Source organism: Panthera leo, chromosome D3 (genome assembly GCF_018350215.1).
Source record: "Panthera leo isolate Ple1 chromosome D3, P.leo_Ple1_pat1.1, whole genome shotgun sequence".
Classification (NCBI taxonomy): domain Eukaryota; kingdom Metazoa; phylum Chordata; class Mammalia; order Carnivora; family Felidae; genus Panthera; species Panthera leo.
In genome coordinates, this window is record NC_056690.1 from 8636055 (window position 1) to 8655660 (window position 19606).

Consider the following 19606-nt stretch of genomic DNA (forward strand, 5'->3'; position numbering starts at 1 on the left):
GAAAGTCAACCTGGAACGGGAAAGAAGGTGTTGCCCAATCTGCTGCCAAGGTTTGAGAATTCACGCAGTGCCCCAACATCCCATTGACAGCAATTGTGATTAAGAATGAAATAAAAAATTTTTCTTTCAATTTATGTTTTCAGAGTCCAAGTTCTTAGGCCGTAAATTCTTATGAAATTGTTTGGATCTAGCTACTTAATACATGGAACTGTTACCCATTTCTTTCCACCTAGCGCTTCCCCGAAAAAATGATGGAGAAAATAGATGCTCGCAGGGGAAGTTTGGGAGCGCCTGCTCGCGACAGAGTCTCTAATCGGTTACTGGCCAGCCAATGGGTTGTCTAGGTTTGGATCAGGTGACCATGACTGATCCAATCAGGTGTCCAGCTGGTCTAGGGCCCGCGTCCCGAGGAGGGGAGTGTGGGCGGGCAGGTGGGTAAATCACTTCCCTTAACCGTATCCCTGACGCCAACTCGCGCGTTAACTGCAGAAACCTTACTCTGAGTCGCAGCCTGAGCCCTGCTGGTGTGGGGAATTGTAAGATTCCAGAACTTGGTCACCTTTAAGACTCTTTCGATCCTTTAGGGTCCATTTTGGCGTCTATCCCTCGTCTCTGACACGCCTGGCACACATTGTGGTAATTTCTATTTTTCAGCTGCTGAGCCTTCCTGAATTTGGGACTTGCCCGGATAATGGCTCTCACGGGGGCAGGCGGCGCCCACTCCCAAGGAAGCAGAGGTTGGCGAGGACTATCTGAGCCTCGCCTGCAGCTGGCTCGACCCGTCAGATGCACGCACTGAGGGTTTTGACCGTGGAGTCGGCAAAGCAGCAGGGACAGGGAGAAATCGAGGGGGGCTGTGTGGGTGGTGTCGAAGCGGCAACACCGTGTATGTTCCGGGGCCAGCAGCGAGGTTGGCAGGAGCGTCGGTCCCTTGGCCGGCCTGGCCGGGTGGGCAGCACCAGCCGCAGTGGGAGGAGCTGTGTGTCCTCAGCGGCCTGGTCCGGGCAAGTTTCTGGCCGTGGGCCCTGCTGTGTGCCTGCCTTCTGTTTGTGCCTATTTTCTGACCTCGTTCTCCAGCCTTCCTGGCAATTGTGTGAGCTCAGCGCTCTCCCTGTCATAAATTCCCTTTCTGCTGAATTTAGTCAAGAGTCTGCTTCTGTATCTGGAGTTGCTACTAAAAACTGAACTGATTCTGGAACCCACTTTATTCATTTGTTGGTTGAAAAAAAAATGATTCTGATTATATATATATATATATATATATATATATATATATATATATAATATAATATAATATATTTGTCCAGTCTAAAGGTATTAATGAAACAAATTCCCATGTCTGCACCCACCGGCCATGAAAGAATAGCTTATGTGTCTCAGAAGGAGGGTGATCTTTGTTTTTTGAGTGTATTTATTTATTTTGAGAGAGAACGCACATGAGCGCGTGTGTGCATGTGTGCGCAAGTGGGGAAGGGGCAGAAAGAGAGGGAGAGAGAGAATCCTAAGTAGGCTTGGAGCTGTCGACACAGGATCCAAGGTGGGGCTGGATCCTACCAACCGATCTCAGATCATGACCTGAGCTGAAATCAAGAGTCCAATGCTTAACCAACTGAGACACCCAGGCGCCCCAGAAATAGGGTGATCTTATGTTCCGGTTTGTTTGGGACAGTTTTGGTTTGTACCTGTTATATGCCATAATTATAACTACATCCTCCCTTTCATCCCCCAAAGTATGCCAGTTAGGCAACAGAATACGTGGTCACCTTACCCAGATGCCTCCTGTGTGTCTCCAGGATAGTCCCCATCCTAGACTCTTCCTTCCCTCAAATAACCACCGTCTGGAGGTTTGCTTTAATTATTCTCCCCTTTTCTTTACAGGTTAAGCACCAAAGCAAGAGCGCCTGGGTGGCTCAGTCGGTTAAACGTCTGAATTCGGCTCAGGTCATGATCTCATGGCTGGTAAGTTCAAGACCCGTGTTGGGCTTTGTAATGTCAGCTCAGAGCCTGGAGCCTGCTTCAGATTCGGTGTGTGTGTCTGTCTGTCTCTCTGTCCCCCACCCCCACTCGTGCTCTCTCTGTCTCTCAAAAATAAATACACGTTAAAAAAAAAATAAACACCAAAACAATGCACTGTTTAGTTTTACCTGTTTTTGAGCTTTATATAAACAGAATCATACTGTTCATTTTTTGTGTGTGACTTGCTTCTTCCACTTAGCGTTAGGCATGTGAGATTTATGCTTGTTGTTGCAAATTGCTGTCGTTTGTTTATTTTCCTGCTGCATAATATTCCATTACGTGAATATGCCACAGTTTATCCTTTTTCCTGTGGAAGAGCATGTAACCTGTTTCCAGGCTTTGTCATCATAAACAACGCTGTGAGGAATGTTCTTGCATGTGTCTTTTGGTGGACACCAGCAAGGGTTTCTTCAGGGCTTACCCCAAGGGAAGTTGCTGGCCATTATTATGTACATAACCAACTTTATAATTTGTTTTTGCCAGACTGTTTTCTAGAAAGGAGGTTATCAATTATGTTAGTTTCCTAAAGCTGTTGTAACAAATTTCCGCAACTTTGGTGGCTTAAAACAACAGAAATGTATTCTCTTACTTCTGGAAGCCAGAAGTCTGAAATCTGTATTATCAGGCTGAAATCGAAGCATGAGAGGGACCCTACTCCCTCTGGAGTCTCTAGGGCAGGATCCTTCCTTGCCTCCTCCAGCTCTTGGTGGCTCCAGATGTTCCGTGGCTTGTGACCCCATCACTCCAATCTCTGCCTCCAGGAGTTCATGGTTGGATGGTGAGATGGACGTTAGTCAAATGTTGTGACAGAGGCAACTCTTAGGTGTTTCTAGAGCATTTAACCTAGCAGGGGGAGGTCAAGGGAGGCTTCCTGGAGGAGGTGACATTTCAGCTGAAACTTAAACGGCTAGAAGAAGTTAGGTAGGTGGGAGGAGTCAAGGAAGTGGGAGAGGGTGTCTCAGGATGAGAGAGCAGCAAAGGTAAAGGCTTGGAGTAAGAAACAGCATGACATATTGAGAAGGTGAATAGTTTAATGTGGTCAGAATGAAGACGAAGGCAGTGGAAGAAGTGGGAGGCTTTGCAGTCCAAGTTAAGGAATCTGAAATGAAATATGAATTAAAAGGTATATATTTCAAAGGATTCATAATTATGTGCTTGAGGTAAAATGTTCAGCTCTACATTGAAAATCAAAAGCCCCCTGACCATCCCAACTGTCCCAGGAGATGATATCTAATAATGTTTGGGGGTACATCTTTTTTTTCCTTTTATTTTTTTAATGTTTCTTTATTTTATTTCTTTATTTCTTTATTTATTTATTTTAATGTTTCTTTCTTAGAGAGAGATTTGAGAGTGTCAGAGTGTGAGTGGGGGAGGGGCAGAGAGAGAGGGAAACACAGAATCAGAAGCAGGCTCCAGGCTCTGAGCCGTCAGCGTGGAGCCCTATGTGGGGCTCGAATTCACAAACCGTGAGATCATAACCTGAGCGGAAGTCGGACGCTCAACCGACTGAGCCACCCAGGCGCCACGATTTTTTCCTCTTACAAATTGAGCTATAGCTATATATAGGAAAGTGTCCAACTGTTAAATACAGATGGGTGAATTTTTACCCACATTTTTATTCACGTAATTATACTAAGATCAAGATAACAAACCAGCAAGTTTGGGGTCTTTCTAGATTTTTTTTCTTTTTATGAACCAATAATCATGTACATGTACATGAATACACTAATAGGTATGAATTTATACTGAGTATACTAATACGCAATATAATTTTATGAATATGCAATTATCTTATTTTTCAAGAATGGGATCGTCCTTAACTTAATATTCTGCAGTATTCTTTTTTCACTTAATATGGACTTCCCCATCAATATGTAAGAATTAAGAGACAAAAGGCGATTGGTTCATTTATTTACCCGTTCACTCAACAAATACTTTTTTTGAGGTTGTACAGTATGTTCAGCTGTCTGTCGTTGAAGGGCTTTAAACAGAGGAGTAACATAAAGAGGAACAATAGAATCAGCTTTACTTTGTAGATAGATCATTCTGGAAGTATGCGCTCCCTCAGTCCCTTGAGTGAAAGAGGAGGGGTAAAGCGATTCCCCACCGTGAGTGACAGCTGCATTTTTCTTTTCATATTTTAAGTAGTTTTGAATAAGTACTACATTCAAGGGCTTCAACATTCAAAAGAGGCGAAGGGGCATTTAGTGCAGTCTTCCCTCTATCCCATCCCCAACCACTCATTTCGGTGCCCAGAGACAGCTGCCGTCACTAACTTTCTTATGCATTTTTCCAGAGGTAGTAAAGGCGCACATGAGCAAACATGGCATATGTTATTGTTTTCTTTTAGTCTTTTTAAAATTTGCCTCTTCCTACTCGACAACAGCTCTCGAGATCGCTCCTATCCAGAGCATCCCCCAGGATGCCAAGCCGGCTCAGTTGGTAGAGCATCTGACTCTTAAGCTCAGGGTCATGAGTTTGAGCCCCATATTGGGCGTAGGGATTACTTTAAAAAAAAATAATAAAGCTTTTTTTTTTTTTTTTTAAAGCATCCTCATGCTTTTGGTGGCTGCATAGTTGTTTTCTACTCAGTGGAAGGACAACTCCTATTGTCAAACCTTGCCCAGAAGCCTGGTATCTTTTACTCCCTGCCAGACTTCTCTGTGCCCCCAGCTGGCGGACACCTAGGTGGGCTGGGCTCTGAGAACTGGGAATATTCCTTGGCCTGACTGGGGAGTAAGGGGTGCTAGTGCCAGGAGGCCCCCGGGAGACATTCAGTGTCCCACTCTCTCTGTTACGTTGAGAAGCCGCCCCGGCTCTTGTATAGTCTTTGCCCCTCATTCCTGGGTCCAGGTGCATCACCAGTTGACCTTCGTGTTATCTTGCCCACGCTGACGTCCCTCCCACGTGAGCAGCTGTTGCGTGGCCGTCTTAGAGCCCCCAGGCCTGTGCCCACATATTCTGCCAGATAAGATCACCCTTGGTCGTGGATGAAATACTTATTTAATGAGTGCCTATGTGCCAGGCTGCCTGGTAGCCTTTTACAAGTTAATTCTCGTAACAGTCATGCCTAATAGGTACTGTTGTTCCCGTTTTATGGATGAGGAAACAGAGTCCTCTTCCGTATGGACAGGGAAGGCCAGAGCTGGGTAATGGTGAAGCCTGAATTCGAACTCACTGATGCCAGACATGTTGGTTATCCTTGGTTATCCATCAAGCAGTAAGTACTCAATATGTATGTGCTGACTGAACGAGTGAATTTGACAAATGTTTCCTGAGGAGGTCCTTTGTGTCAAACATTGGTCTAAGCGCCAGGGACTGAGCAGTGAAGTAGACAGCTTTCTCGGAGCTGAAATTCTAGTGGGGAAGACAATCTAAACAAGTAAGCAAATGAAAATAAGATAATTAGATAGCAATAAGAATTGTGGAGGAAATATAGTATGAGATACTAGGCAGTGGCTGGGGGAGTGAGGGCAGGTGGGTCATCTTTAGATAGGGACACAGTCTGTAAGGAAGTGAACTTTGGACTTAATCTGAGTGGCGAGAAGGAGTGAGGTACACAAATATGTGGTGGAGAGGAGAGGATTCCAGGCGGAGGGAACAACACGTGCAAAGGGCCTGAGGTTGGCTCAAGCTTGGTGTGTTTAGGGAACAGAAAGAATACCAGTGTGGCCAGAGCAGAATATAAGGGACAGTGGTCTGAGTTGAAGTTCAAGATGCAGACAGGGGCCAGATCATGCAGGGGCTTGTCAGCCACATAAAGTCTTGGATGGCTTTAGTAGGGGAATGATATGTCCTCAGGTTGCTGTGTGGCAAATAGGCTGCGGGGTGGCAAGAGAGGAAGCAGGGGGCATATTGAGGAGGTTGCTGCCGTCCCCTGGCCTGGGAGGGTGGTGACCTGGACCAATGCGGGAGCCATGGAAACCAACAGAATGGGGATGCATTTTGAAAGGAGAGCTGACAAAGTCTGCTGATGAATTATAGTTGGATGATGGGAGAAAAAGAAGAACCAAGGATAACTCCTTGGTTTCTGGCTCCAGCAGCCGGGTGGATGGTGATGGAGCCGTTTATTGAGATGGGAGGACGGGGATAAGTAGGTTGCGGTGGGGGCAGTTGGGGAGAGGGGAGGAGGAAATGGAACTCCACTTCAGACCCAGGAAGTGCGCCCTGCCCATTAGACATCCCAGTGGACGTATCGGTTAGCAGCTGCGGGTAATGAGTCTGGGACTCAGGGGAGGAGGCAGGGCGGGAGGCTGATGAGTCATCACATTGATGGTATGAAAAGCCACAAGACTGGATGAGATTGTGTGGGAGTGAGTGAAGACAGATCCCTCCTCAAGAGACAGGAGGGTGATGAGGATGCACATTACCCAGGGTGGGGGACTAGCTTCTGGAATGGTGATGGAACGCCCAGCAAGCAGCTCAGCCTCAGACCCAGGGGGGCCCTGAGGGGCTCTGGCTGGGGTGTTCTGGAGGTAGATCGTAGCTGCCATCCACAGGGTCTTTGACCCTGTGTCCCAACGCCCTCATTCTGAAGACCCTCAGACAGCATTACCCAGATTTGCTGTTTACCTAACGCTTCTTCCAAGGGCTTCAAAAGCTGGAGTCCCCGGGGAGACGCCGTTCTTCCCTTAGGGCCTTTGGTAGAATGCAGGCCAGGAAACTGGGACAGCAAGGACCTCATTCAAGGTCTCAAGGGTGGAGCTGTCTGCAGAACCATGAGGCAAACCCCTTATCCACCCACATCCATATTGGTTTGGTTTCTCATGAGGCTTCTGTTTTGCCAAGAGGGACATGAAAATAAAATAGAACTTCCCAGAATAATTAAGATGTTTAGCAGTGGTGGAGTGGGAGAAGACTTCCCGAATAATAGAGCATGAGGAGAGAGAAGTGTAGTAGAGAAGTTTGGTAATGTTTGGCCTGTAATATGTAATATAACACTGTCCTTGGTCTCTACTTGGAACTTCAGCAAAATCTCTTGTACATAATGCCTTGGGGTTGAATTTGCCGTTTGGGGGTGGAACAATGTGCTTAAATGGGTTTCTGGGAAGTCCTGGGGTCTGAACCACATAAGAATTATATTGGGAGTAATCTTAAGGGGGCTGAGGAATACAATGGAATGGTTCCTGCTCCAGACTGGAGCTCCTGCAAGGCAGGGAACACACAAGACTCACTTCTGCATCCCCCTCAATCAGTACTGGGTGTGAACACAGCAGGGTCCCCATCAACCAGGACTGTGTGTGAACACAGCAGGGGATCAGGAATTGTTTGCAGAATGAATGAATCAACAGAGGAGTAGGTGAGTGAATGAGTGCAGTGTAAAGAAGGTTGTGCATAGGAAAGAGAGAGAAGAAAAGTGGGCGGTCACCGACAAGACAGGCAAGAGTTAAAAGGTCTGACAATATCGAGTTTTGGTAGTCAGTCCCCAGGATGGCCCCCAATAGTTCTTGCCTCCTGATATTCACAGTGGTATGAGTTTCCTACGGCTGTGTGACAAACTGCCATGAATCGAGCAGCTCGAAACAACACTGGTTTATTCTCAGGTTTTGTAGGCAAGAAGTTCTTTGTTCAGGGTCTCCCAAGGCTGAAATCAAGGTGTCAGCGGAGATTATGATTCCCTGAGGGTCAGAGATCTCTTCAAAGCATGGGGGCTGTTGGGAGCACCCCTTCCCTTCTGGCTGTATGTGTGGAGGCCCCAGTTCTCTCCCTAGTTATCGGCAGGGCAGCACTCTCAGCTCCTAGAGGCTGTTCTCACGTCCTGGCTACACAGCCTCCTTGACAGGCAGTTCATACATAGCTATTGGCTTCTTCAAGAATCTCTCGGATCTCTTTGAAGGCCTCACCTGATTAGTTCAGCCCCTCCCAGGGCATTCCCCCTTTGATTAAGTCAAAATCAACTGATTAGGGACCTTAATTACATCTGCAAAATCTCCCCTGCGCTATGACCTAACATAATCATGAGTGACATCCACTGTATTCACAAGTCCTACCCACATTCAAGGAGAGGAGATTCTATGGCACATGCACACCAGTGGGGAGGAAGCTTGGGGCTGTTTTCATTTTTGTTATGTTTGTTTGTTTACTTATTTATTTAATGTTTATTTCTTTTTGAGAGAGAGACAGAGTGCATGTGGGGGAGGACCAGAGATAGAGGGAGACATAGAATCTAAAGCAGGCTCCAGGCTCTGAGCTGACAGCACAGAGCCTGACGTGCAGCTCGAACTCACAAACCACGAGATCATGACCTGGACCAAAGTTAGACACTCAACCGACTGAGCCACCCAGGCGCCCCGCTTGGGGTCTGTGTTAGAACTCTGCTACTATAGTACCTTTGTGTAAGATGCTCCCACACTGAAAAGGGTGACCTGTGTAATAACTAGAATGATATCTCAGAAATAATGGTGTGTGAACTCCACATCCAGGTCATAAAAGACACACATGGTGGCTTCCACTTTTCTCTCTCTCTTCGATTCCTCATTGTGGGGGGAGGGATGGGGTTGGAATATAGCTGCCATGTTGTGAGGATGCTCAAGCAGCCCCGAATATTACAAACATACACACATAAAGGATGAATTTATTAAAAACACATGGGGCTTCTGTCACTCAGACTCTGGCACCCAAGGCTGTCACAGAACAACTCGTAATCCTAAACTTCTCTCTCCTGATTCACATCACTCAGGCCCCAGGGAGAAGCTTCTCCATATCTCTTAGGTCATGACCTCAAAATAACAGTCGTGTCCAAATGTAGTGTCATGGGTTGTATGACACTATTGCTGCCTAATCGGAGATGGCCACTCCAGTTCTGGTTCTAGTGGAGGGATAATTGAGAGTTGCAAGCACTTAGATAAGAGCAAAGAGAAATGGATTAACTTGCAGATTCCTTCGTCTCTGATAGCGTAAATGCATAAGGAATTCAGGCTGCTTTTTATGTTCCATTTTGTCCTTCTGGAGGTGCTCACGCATTAATGCAATTTTTGTAACAACTACACATGGCAATTGTAGGGAATAGATTCTAAAATGTCCCACAATGATTCTCACCTTCTGGCATTCATACTCCTGTGTAATCTCCCTTTAAGTGTGGATAGGACCCGTGACTCGATTTTAACGAATAGAATACAGCAACAGGGATAGGACTTCACATCTGTAATGACCTTGCATAGGATGTAACTACTGCTTGCTTGCGGATTCTCCCTATTGATGCTCTCCTTTGTTAGCTTTGTGGAAGTAAGCCACAATATGGAGAGGCCCCCACGGTACAAAAGAAAAGAAAAGAAAAGAAAAGAAAACAAAACAAAACAAAACGACTGGCGGGCAACCTCCAGCCAATAGCCAGAGAGGAGCTGAGACTGAGTCTGCCAGCCCATAAAGAATTGAATCCTGGACCACTACCTGGAAGCAGGTCCTTCCCCAGCTGAATCTCTGATGGGATCCCAGGCTTGGCCCACATCCTTTTTTTTTTTTTTTAATGTTTATTTATTTGTGAGAGAGACAGAGAGAGCGTAAGCAGGAGAGAGAGAGAGGGAACAGAGGGTCTGTAGCAGGAGAGAGAGAGAGGGAACAGAGGGTCTGTAGCAGGCTCTGTACTGACAGCAGAGATCTGTGCTGACAGCTGAACTGTGAGATCATGACCCGAGCTGAAATCGGATGGTTAACTGACTGAGCCACCCTCCCCTTGCCTTTTGATTTTAAAAGGTAATTTTAATTTAATAGAGAATTTAATTTTCACAGAAGAAGTTAATAAAATATTCTAGGAGAAAAATAACTTAAAAAAATTTTTTTAACGTTTATTTATTTTTGAGACAGAGACAGAGCATGAACGGGGGAGGGGCAGAGAGAGAGGGAGACACAGAATCTGAAGCAGGCTCCAGGCTCTGTGCCGTCAGCTGAGAGCCCGACATGGGGCTCAAACTCACGGACAGTGAGATCGTGACCTGAGCTGAAGTGGGACGCTTAACCGACTGAGCCACCCAGGCGCCCCAAAAATAACTTTTAAAAACATAAAATATTTTGGGTGCCTGGGTGACTCAGTCGGTTAAGAATCTGACTTTGGCTCAGGTCATGGTCTCATGGTTCATGAGTTCGAGCCCTGCATCAGGCTGTCTGCTGTCTGCAGAGCCTGCTTCGGATCCTGTCTTCCTCCCTCTGCCTTCTTCCACTGGCTGTCTCTCAAAAATAAATAAAAATTAAAAATAAATAAAAGTAAAATATTTTAGTTTGTTAATTTTTTACATTTACTTTAATAATTCACATTTCTAGGGGCACCTGGGTGGCTCAGTCGGTTGAGTGGCCGACTTCGGCTCAGGTCATGATCTCGTGGTCCGTGAGTTCGAGCCCCGCGTCGGGCTCTGTGCTGACAGCTCAGAGCCTGGAGCCTGTTTCAGATTCTGTGTCTCCCTCTCTCTGACCCTCCCCCATTCATGCTCTGTCTCGCTCTGCCTCAAAAATAAATAAACGTTAAAAAAAAATTCACATTTCTGATGAAAATATATTTAAGCTTTTATACTTCCATAGAATTTCATTTTATTTTTTATTCCTTTAGATCATCACTGTCAATAGCACAAACATTATGTAAAAACTTTTACTATAACAACATAATGAGCAATTTTGCTAAAATGAAGGCAAGAAGCGGTGCCTGGGTGGCTCAGTCAGTAAAGTGACCGATTCTGGCTTCAGTTCAGGTCATGAGCTCTCAGTTATTGGGTTCTGCACTGACAGTGTGGAGCCTGCTTGCGATTCTCTCCCCTCTCTCTCTGCCTCTACCCTGCACGTTCTCTCTCTCAAAATAAGTAAACTAAAAAAAATAAAACAAAGGCAACAAAAATTTTATGGAGTAAATACATAATCCTTTATTAATTATGTATTTTTAAATTATTCACTGAGAGGAGTTCCTGGGTGTCTCAGTTGGTCAAGCATCTACCTGATTTTGGCTCTGGTCATGGTCACCCTGTTGTGAGATGTTGTGCCCCTCCCCCACTTACGTGCGCATGTGTATATAGGCGCATGTGCGCGCACTCTCTCTCAACACTGGCACATCAATACGATATCCAGGCACGTACAATCATCATTTAATTCACTCATCATTGATATTTTGCCAATTTTAGGACATGTAAAAACCATAGCTTTACGCATATTTCTTCACTTTGTTATAATCAACAAACTTCGTTTGTTAAAATAGGAGGTTAAAACATATTTTATTTGACAATTTGTAAACTTGTTTACACCAGGAAGACTTTTAGCCACACGGCCTGCAGGCCTCCGTTTGTACGCTTGTCCTGGGCCCTGTGGATGTCGGGGCAGGTCAGCCCAAGGTTACTCAGCTGGTAAACGGAGCCAAGATGCAAACTCCCATCTGCTTGGACTCCCAGGTCCAAGCTGTGTAAGATGTGACCTTCTCTGATTCAGCTCCCGGTGGAAGAGCTGTCACCTTGGGAAGCCCACAGAAGCTGGGACATTCAGTGGTCCTGGGCAAGGGTGACTACAGAATTCACAGGGCCTGGTGCAAAATGAAAATACGTTGTAGTTCTAATTAACAAATTACTGAGAGTTTCCAAATGCTTACAGTGGATCGCTAATGTAAGCAAGAGGTCCTTGTGAGTGCAGGGTCCCGTGCAACTGCATGGGTTGTGTGCCATCGGTCCGGGAGCTTCCTGGAGCTGGCGACTGGATACTCCACCCTCACGTGGAATGGGTAGGATTGGGTGTGGCCAGAAGAAGAGGCAAGAGCAAATGGGAAATGAGGACCATCTATTTGTAGCACTTTCCTTTAAAAACAAATTTATTTAAATAAAAATGTTAAGTCATTTAAAGAAAAAAATTAAGGAAATAAAAGCATATGTTACATGCAGATATGGAAAAATTATGACGACTCATTTGAATAACTGGAGCTTGGGAAGTTGCTATCTGTGTGTGAGTGTACAAGCACGTAATTGTCAGTGTGTGCACATGAGTCTTGTATGTGAATCTTTGCATCAGTGAAGATGAGCGTGTCTTTGAGTGTTGGTGTATTTGTGTAAAGTGAAAGTGTATCTGAGCTTATGTGTACTGTCGTGTCAATGTGTGTAGGGAGATCTGGGTGGATGTGTGCATGTAAAGTTTTCTTACTCTGAACTTCTCCAAGGAGAATGTAAAACTGTCAACCTCTTGGGGTGCCTGGCTGACTCAGTCAGTAGAGCATGTGAGTCTTGATCTCTGGGTCATGTGTTCAAGCCCCATTTTGGGCATAGGGATTACTTAAAAAATATTTTTTAAAATATGTTTTAATGTTTATTTATTTTTGAGAAAGAGAGAGACGGAGTGTGAGCGGAGGAGGGGCAGAGAGAGAGGGAGACACAGAATCCGAAGCGGGATCCAGGCTCTGAGCTGTCAGCACAGAGCTGGACGCGGGGCTCCAACTCACGAACCGGGAGATCATGACCTGAGCCGAAGTCAGATGCTTAATAGACTGAGCCACCCAGGCACCCCCCCACAAATTTTTTTTAATTAAAAAAATTGTGGACTTGTTTACACTAGATCCATTTCTGATACCTGTGTGTCAGCTATTGCCCCAGTAACACTGTGCACAACCACAAACAGGGAAATGGGGGAACACTGCTAAATGCGACGGGTATGAGTTTTCCTTTTAGGAGAATGAAAATGTTCTAAAACTGATTGTACTGATGGTTGCACAACTGTGAACTTGCTAAAGAAAACATTGAATTGTACTATTTAAAAGGGTGAATTTTATCGTATGTGGATTATGTCTTAATTAGGTGGTTAAACAACCACCGCAAACATTAATTTTCTTTTTTTTTTAATATATGAAATTTATTGTCAAATTGGTTTCCATACAACACCCAGTGCTCATCCCAAAAGGTGCTCTCCTCAATACCCATCACCCACCCTCCCCTCCCTCCCACCCCCCCTCAACCCTCAGTTTGTTCTCAGTTTTTAACAGTCTCTTATGCTTTGGCTGTCTCCCACTCTAACCTCTTTTTTTTTTTTTTCCTTCCCCTCCCCCATGGGTTTCTGTTAAGTTTCTCAGGATCCACATAAGAGTGAAACCATATGGTATCTGTCTTTCTCTGTATGGCTTATTTCACTTAGCATCACACTCTCCAGTTCCATCCACGTTGCTACAAAAGGCCATATTTCATTCTTTCTCATTGCCACGTAGTATTCCATTGTGTATATAAACCACAATTTCTTTATCCATTCGTCAGTTGATGGACATTTAGGCTCTTTCCATAATCTGGCTACTGTTGAAAGTGCTGCTATAAACATTGGGGTACAAGTGCCCCTATGCATCAGTACTCCTGTATCCCTTGGATAAATTCCTAGCAGTGCTATTGCTGGGTCATAGGGTAGGTCTATTTTTAATTTTCTGAGGAACCTCCACACTGCTTTCCAGAGCGGCTGCACCAATTTGCATTCCCACCAACAGTGCAAGAGGGTTCCCGTTTCTCCACATCCTCTCCAGCATCTATAGTCTCCTGATTTGTTCATTTTGGCCACTTTGACTGGCGTGAGGTGATATCTGAGTGTGGTTTTGATTTGTATTTCCCTGATAAGGAGCGACGTTGAACATCTTTTCATGTGCCTGTTGGCCATCCGGATGTCTTCTTTAGAGAAGTGTCTATTCATGTTTTCTGCCCATTTCTTCACTGGGTTATTTGTTTTTCGGGTGTGGAGTTTGGTGAGCTCTTTATAGATTTTGGATACTAGCCCTTTGTCCGATATGTCATTTGCAAATATCTTTTCCCATTCCGTTGGTTGCCTTTTAGTTTTGTTGGTTGTTTCCTTTGCTGTGCAGAAGCTTTTTATCATCATAAGGTCCCAGTAATTCACTTTTGCTTTTAATTCCCTTGCCTTTGGGGATGTGTCGAGTAAGAGATTGCTACGGCTGAGGTCAGAGAGGTCTTTTCCTGCTTTCTCCTCTAGGGTTTTGATGGTTTCCTGTCTCACATTCAGGTCCTTTATCCATTTTGAGTTTATTTTTGTGAATGGTGTGAGAAAGTGGTCTAGTTTCAACCTTCTGCATGTTGCTGTCCAGTTCTCCCAGCACCATTTGTTAAAGAGACTGTCTTTTTTCCATTGGATGTTCTTTCCTGCTTTGTCAAAGATGAGTTGGCCATACGTTTGTAAGAAACTGATCCCATTCACAACTGCACCAAGAAGCATAAAATACCTAGGAATAAATCTAACCAAAGATGTAAAAGATCTGTATGCTGAAAACTACAGAAAGCTTATGAAGGTAATTGAAGAAGATATAAAGAAATGGAAAGACATTCCCTGCTCATGGATTGGAAGAATAAATATTGTCAAAATGTCAATACTACCCAAAGCTATCTACACATTCAATGCAATCCCAATCAAAATTGCACCAGCATTCTTCTCGAAACTAGAACAAGCAATCCTAAAATTCATATGGAACCACAAAAGGCCCCGAATAGCCAAAGTAATTTTGAAGAAGAAGACCAAAGAAGGAGGCATCACAATCCCAGACTTTAGCCTCTACTACAAAGCTGTAATCATCAAGACAGCATGGTATTGGCACAAAAACAGACACATAGACCAATGGAATAGAATAGAAACCCCAGAACTAGACCCACAAACGTATGGCCAACTCATCTTTTTTCTTTTTTTTAATGTTTATTTTTGGGAAAGACAGAATGTGAGTGGGGGAGGGACAGAGAGAGAGGGAGACACAGAATCCGAAGCAGGCTCCAGGCTCTGAGCTGTCAGCACAGAGCCCGACTCGGGGCTCGAACTCACCAACCACGAGATCATGACCTGAGCCAAAGTCGGACGCTTAACCGACTGAGTGACCCAGGCACCCCAAACATTGATTTTCTTGCTCATTGGTCTACAGGTGCAGGACAGCTCTTCTGAAACCAGCTGGGCTTGGCTCCTGGCTGCAGTTGAGTTCAGGTGTATGTTCCACATGTTTTATCTACGTGTCATCCTGTTTGGATGAACAACTGCTCAGGTGTGTTCCTTTCGTGGTGAATAGCAGAAGTGCAAGGGAGCGAGTAGACACAAGTAAAGTTTCCTAACACCTTGGCTCAGAACTAGCACTAGAACTAGTCACTCCTGCCCACGTTGCATCGGCTGGAAAAAAAGTCACATGGCCAAGTCCAACATCAACAGGACAGGGAAATATATTTGCCTCTCTCTGTCTCTCTCTGTCTCTCTCTGTCTCGTACTTCAAGGCCATACGGGGGAAGAGAATAAAGAATCGAGAGTGGAAACCCAATGTGCCTCGTGTGTGTAGCATGTTGATTTTGCTCCTTTAGAGATTTGGTTAAAACAGACCGGACCACCCAGCTTCCGGGTCGGGCAGCCTAAGGTCTCCCCACAATTTCTGCCTGTTCCTGTATTTTGTTTCTTCTTGCTTCCCTCTTCCCCAAGCGTCAACCGGTCTCAGAGCTCCTGTGCCTGAGTGAGCTACCTCGCCTCCCCCCTGAGCCAGACCGAGGTGAGAAGCCCAGCGTCGTCACTAATGTTGAGAAGAAATGCAGTCTCGCTCAGCACTTAGTGCATTTAGGAACTTAGCTGAAGATTTCAAGGCTCACGGAGAAGACTTGCACGGCACATTGCACAACCTTCCGCCGTGTGTACGACTCTACCATTCTCCCGTCTCTGCCTGGAGACCGCAGGGAAGACTTCCTAGAGGAGGTGACATTTGACCAGATCTTGAAGGCTGAGGAGTTGGGCCGAGACAAGTACAGGAAAGAACATTCCGGAGAGTGAGAACAGCAGAGATAAAGTGAGGAAACATCTGGAAGGGTTGAGAAGATGTAAATAGCTGGCATGGCAACGGTGGAAGTTACGCTCGAGAGCGGAGGGAGTCGTGCAGGATGAGGCCAGAGCGTTCCGCAGGTCCACGACCAGTACCGCTTGCACTGTGTTCAACTAGGCTAGAAATCTTTTTCCAGGATTGCCTTCCCTGTATGGTTCTGGGTTGGCCCTGGCCACGAGAAAGATCTGAAAGATCTGTGTGAGAATATGGAAGGTGGAAGTGAAACTGAAGCCGTGTGTGTGTGTGTGTGTTTTAATTTTATTTTTTTAAGTTTTGAAAGAGGGAAAGAGCGTGCGTGAGTGGAGGAGGGGCAGAGAGAGGGGGACAGAGGATCCAAAGCAGGCTCTGAACGGTCAGCAGAGAGCCCGATGCAGGGCTCGAACTCATGAATTGTGAGATCACGACCTGAGCCGAAGTCGAACGCTTAACGGACTGAGCCACCCAGGCGCCCCCAAAGCCATTTTTTTTTAATGCTCTGAAGGTCGAGGCAAGGTCCCAGGCACTGTGAACACAGGTTCCAGTTGTTCCTCTCCGTTGTCCTTGTGGCTCCAAGTTCATCCTTCCAGGTTCCAGTTTGGCCTTGCTCCAGTTCATGCCCAGCCCTCCCCCTCGACAGCTGATCCACAGGATGCAGAGACAAGATCATTGCCTAGGCTCCTCTACCGGCTTCCACAACTGTGTACCAGCTAATCCCTGTAATTCTGTCTTCTTCTTTTTTTAAGTTTACTTATTTATTTCGAAAGAGAGAGAGAGAGTGTGCAGGGGAGGTGGAGAGAGAGAGGGAGACAGAGAATCCCAAACAGGCTGCACACTGTCAGCACAGAGCCCGGCGTGGGGCTCGAACCCACTAATCGTGAGATTCTGACATGAGCTGAAATCAAGAGTCGGACACCCAACCGACAGAGCCACCCAGGCGCCCCCATAATCCTGTCTTCTATGCTGTTCATAGTGATTCTCTGGGGGCACCCTGACTAAAAATGCCAGGATCACAGAGACTACTGTGTGCCACACCGAGGAGTTTGGGGTCATCTTTTAGCATTTTTTTCCCCTCGACTTTCATCTGAGGGCCGCTGTGACAGAGGTAACGCTAACTGTCCACCAAAGCCCTTCTTCCTGAGCATGTGGTTACATCTCCAGCCTCCTTTGCGTCTAGATGAAGTTCTAGCTGATAGAATGTGGGCTGAAGTGAAGGGTGCACGTCGGGGCCTGGCACCCAGATCCTTCCACGTGACACTGTGGACTTGACCTCACTTCCCCAGTCTGCTGGCTGAATGACGAAGTCCAAGTGGACCCCAAGGCCTGGAGGGTTACAGGGCCATTAGCTGCAAAGAACCTGGGTCCTTGAATGCTTCCACAGAGCAGAGAGCCCCCACTGCCCTGCCTCGGCTGTGACTTGAGAACTAGAATTTTACTGGGTAAAGCCAGTAAGATGTGCAATTGCTACAGTGGGTACCCCAACTTACTGAAAGCAACCACCTTCATAGTCCTCTCCGTAACTTTTACCACCGTACCTTTGTTGCTTTAATCACTTAAAAGAAACTCAATGCACTCTCTATATAACCTTAAATGTATTTAAAAAGAGAAACTTGTGGGGCGCCCGCGTGCCTCAGTTGGTTACGCATCTGACTCTTGATCTCAGTCTAGGTCTTGATCTCAGGGTTGTGAGTTCAAGCCCCGCGTTGGGCTCTGCCCTGAGCGTGAAGCCTACTTAAAAAAAATAAAATAAATAAATAACAAAGAAAGAGCACTTCATGTTATTATCCATGAACAGAAAAGCAGCATCACTCATAGTAGAGAGACGGTAACAGTAAAAAATAAACACTGAGGGGCGCCTGGGTGGCTCAGTCGGTTGAGCGTCCGACTTCAGCTCAGGTCACGATCTCGTGGTCTGTGAGTTCGAGCCCCGCGTCGGGCTCTGGGCTGATGGCTCGGAGCCTGGAGCCTGCTTCCGATTCTGTGTCTCCCTCTCTGTCTGCCCCTCCCCCGTTCGTGCTCTGTCTCTCTCTGTCTCAAAAATAAATAAACGTTAAAAAAATTTTTTTTAAAAAACACTGAAAAATCAAACAATGATGTGAAATTCTTGCTGTATCCTGGACCCAACAAGGGCTCTGGAACCTGAGACCTGCTCACACTTTGTCATGAAGGGAGATTAATGTGCGTTTGATAAGTGTTAAGGACAGGCTAGTACCAAACTGAGACTTTCTCTTTAAATGTTCCTCAACCACCAGTGATGATCACACCACACTCTATGAAACTATCTGAGCAAAAGACAGCTGAACAATTTTAAAACATGTTTTATTGCAGAAGATTGCAAAGGCATATACGTAAATGTATGTCATACACAGGTATGATGCCCATGTGTACATTACCCAGTTTCAACAGCTATCAACTTTTTGCCGTTCTTATACATCTGCTATTCATACAGCCCCACCCACCCCTCACTTCTTTTTCTTTGCTGGATTTTCTTCTAATTTTTTTAAATGTTTATTTCTGAGAGAGACAGAGCATGAGAAGGGGAGGGGCAGAGCGAGAAGGGGACACAGAATCTGAAGCAGGCTCCAGGCTCCGAGCTGTCAGCACACGGCCCGATGTGGGGCTCAACCTCATGAACCACGAGATCGTGACCTGAGCCGAAGTCGGACGCTTAACCGACTGAACCACCCAGGTGCCCCTTTCCTGAATTATTTTAAAATAAAACCCAAACATCATATAATTTCACCTACAAATACTTCAGTACATAGTTCTACTAATAAGGACATTTAAAAAATAAATAAGGACAATTAAAAAGCAATGCCATATTGTACTTAATACTCCGTCTGTGTTCAATTTTCCCTAATTACCGCACAAATGAGATTTTATACCCGATTTGTTTAAATCTGGACACAGCACACATTGCATTTGGTTGGTAGGCACGTAGTCTCTTCGAACCCCCTGTTTGATTGATTGTAGTAACTGGCCTCTCTCCATACCCAGCAATGTGACTTTGCAGCCTCTCCTACTGAGAGATGGGGATCTATTTCCCCACCTTGGAATCTGGGCTTGATCATGGGACTTGCTTTGGCCAACAGGATGCAGAAGTGATGCCGCATGATTTCTGGGTCCGGGCGGTGAGATGATCCCACGTATTCTCTTGGGCCCCTACCTCGGCCAGAGAACGAGCTCAGACAGCTTGCTGTGGGTAAGAGAATTTGTGGAGGAGGACTTTCCCGGCGAGGACATTCCAGATGAGCTGGTCCCCACCTGACCTGCCTGCTGACCGTAGATTCATGAACAAACCCAGCCTAGATCAGCTCAACTTGGCCCAGACCGAAAGAACTGCCCACCTGACCACAGACTCATGAGAAATAATAAATTGTTATTTTAAATCACTACATTCTAGTGTGATATTTTAACTTATTGTGGCAAAGAACGAACTGATACAAATCTACAAAAGTAAACAAATTTATACAAATATCATTAACTTAAGACAGTAGGTCATTGGTTCTTTAGTTCTTGACATTCTAAGACTTCTAATTGCATTCTATGTATCATTTAATGTTAGTCCTCTTATTTCTTGTACAACTGGTGGTTAATCTTGAGCATGGATTCAATTAAGATTGGTTTTTGGCAAGAATGCTTTCTAGAGATACATCCTCTGCGCTACCCAGTAGGTACACAATGTCCGGTTATCCCACTTTGAATAATGTTAAGATCTATCAGTGGTTTCAATCAATAATTTCAGACAAGGTTGGAATATCCAGGGAGACCTCCTGGAGGAGTCAGGCTTGAGTCGGACCCCTCTGAAGGACAAGTGGGATTTAGACAGGCCAACAG

At 45.5% G+C, this 19606-nt stretch overlaps 1 long non-coding RNA gene across 1 annotated transcript; it reads left to right on the top strand.

The window, feature by feature from the left end:
* The first annotated feature begins 441 nt into the window (after positions 1–441).
* On the top strand, positions 442–19129 carry LOC122203928. The gene is made up of 3 exons (XR_006195402.1): positions 442–636; positions 1879–1959; positions 18862–19129. It is a non-coding gene; the product is annotated as an uncharacterized LOC122203928 (long non-coding RNA).
* Positions 19130–19606: the final 477 nt, after the last annotated feature.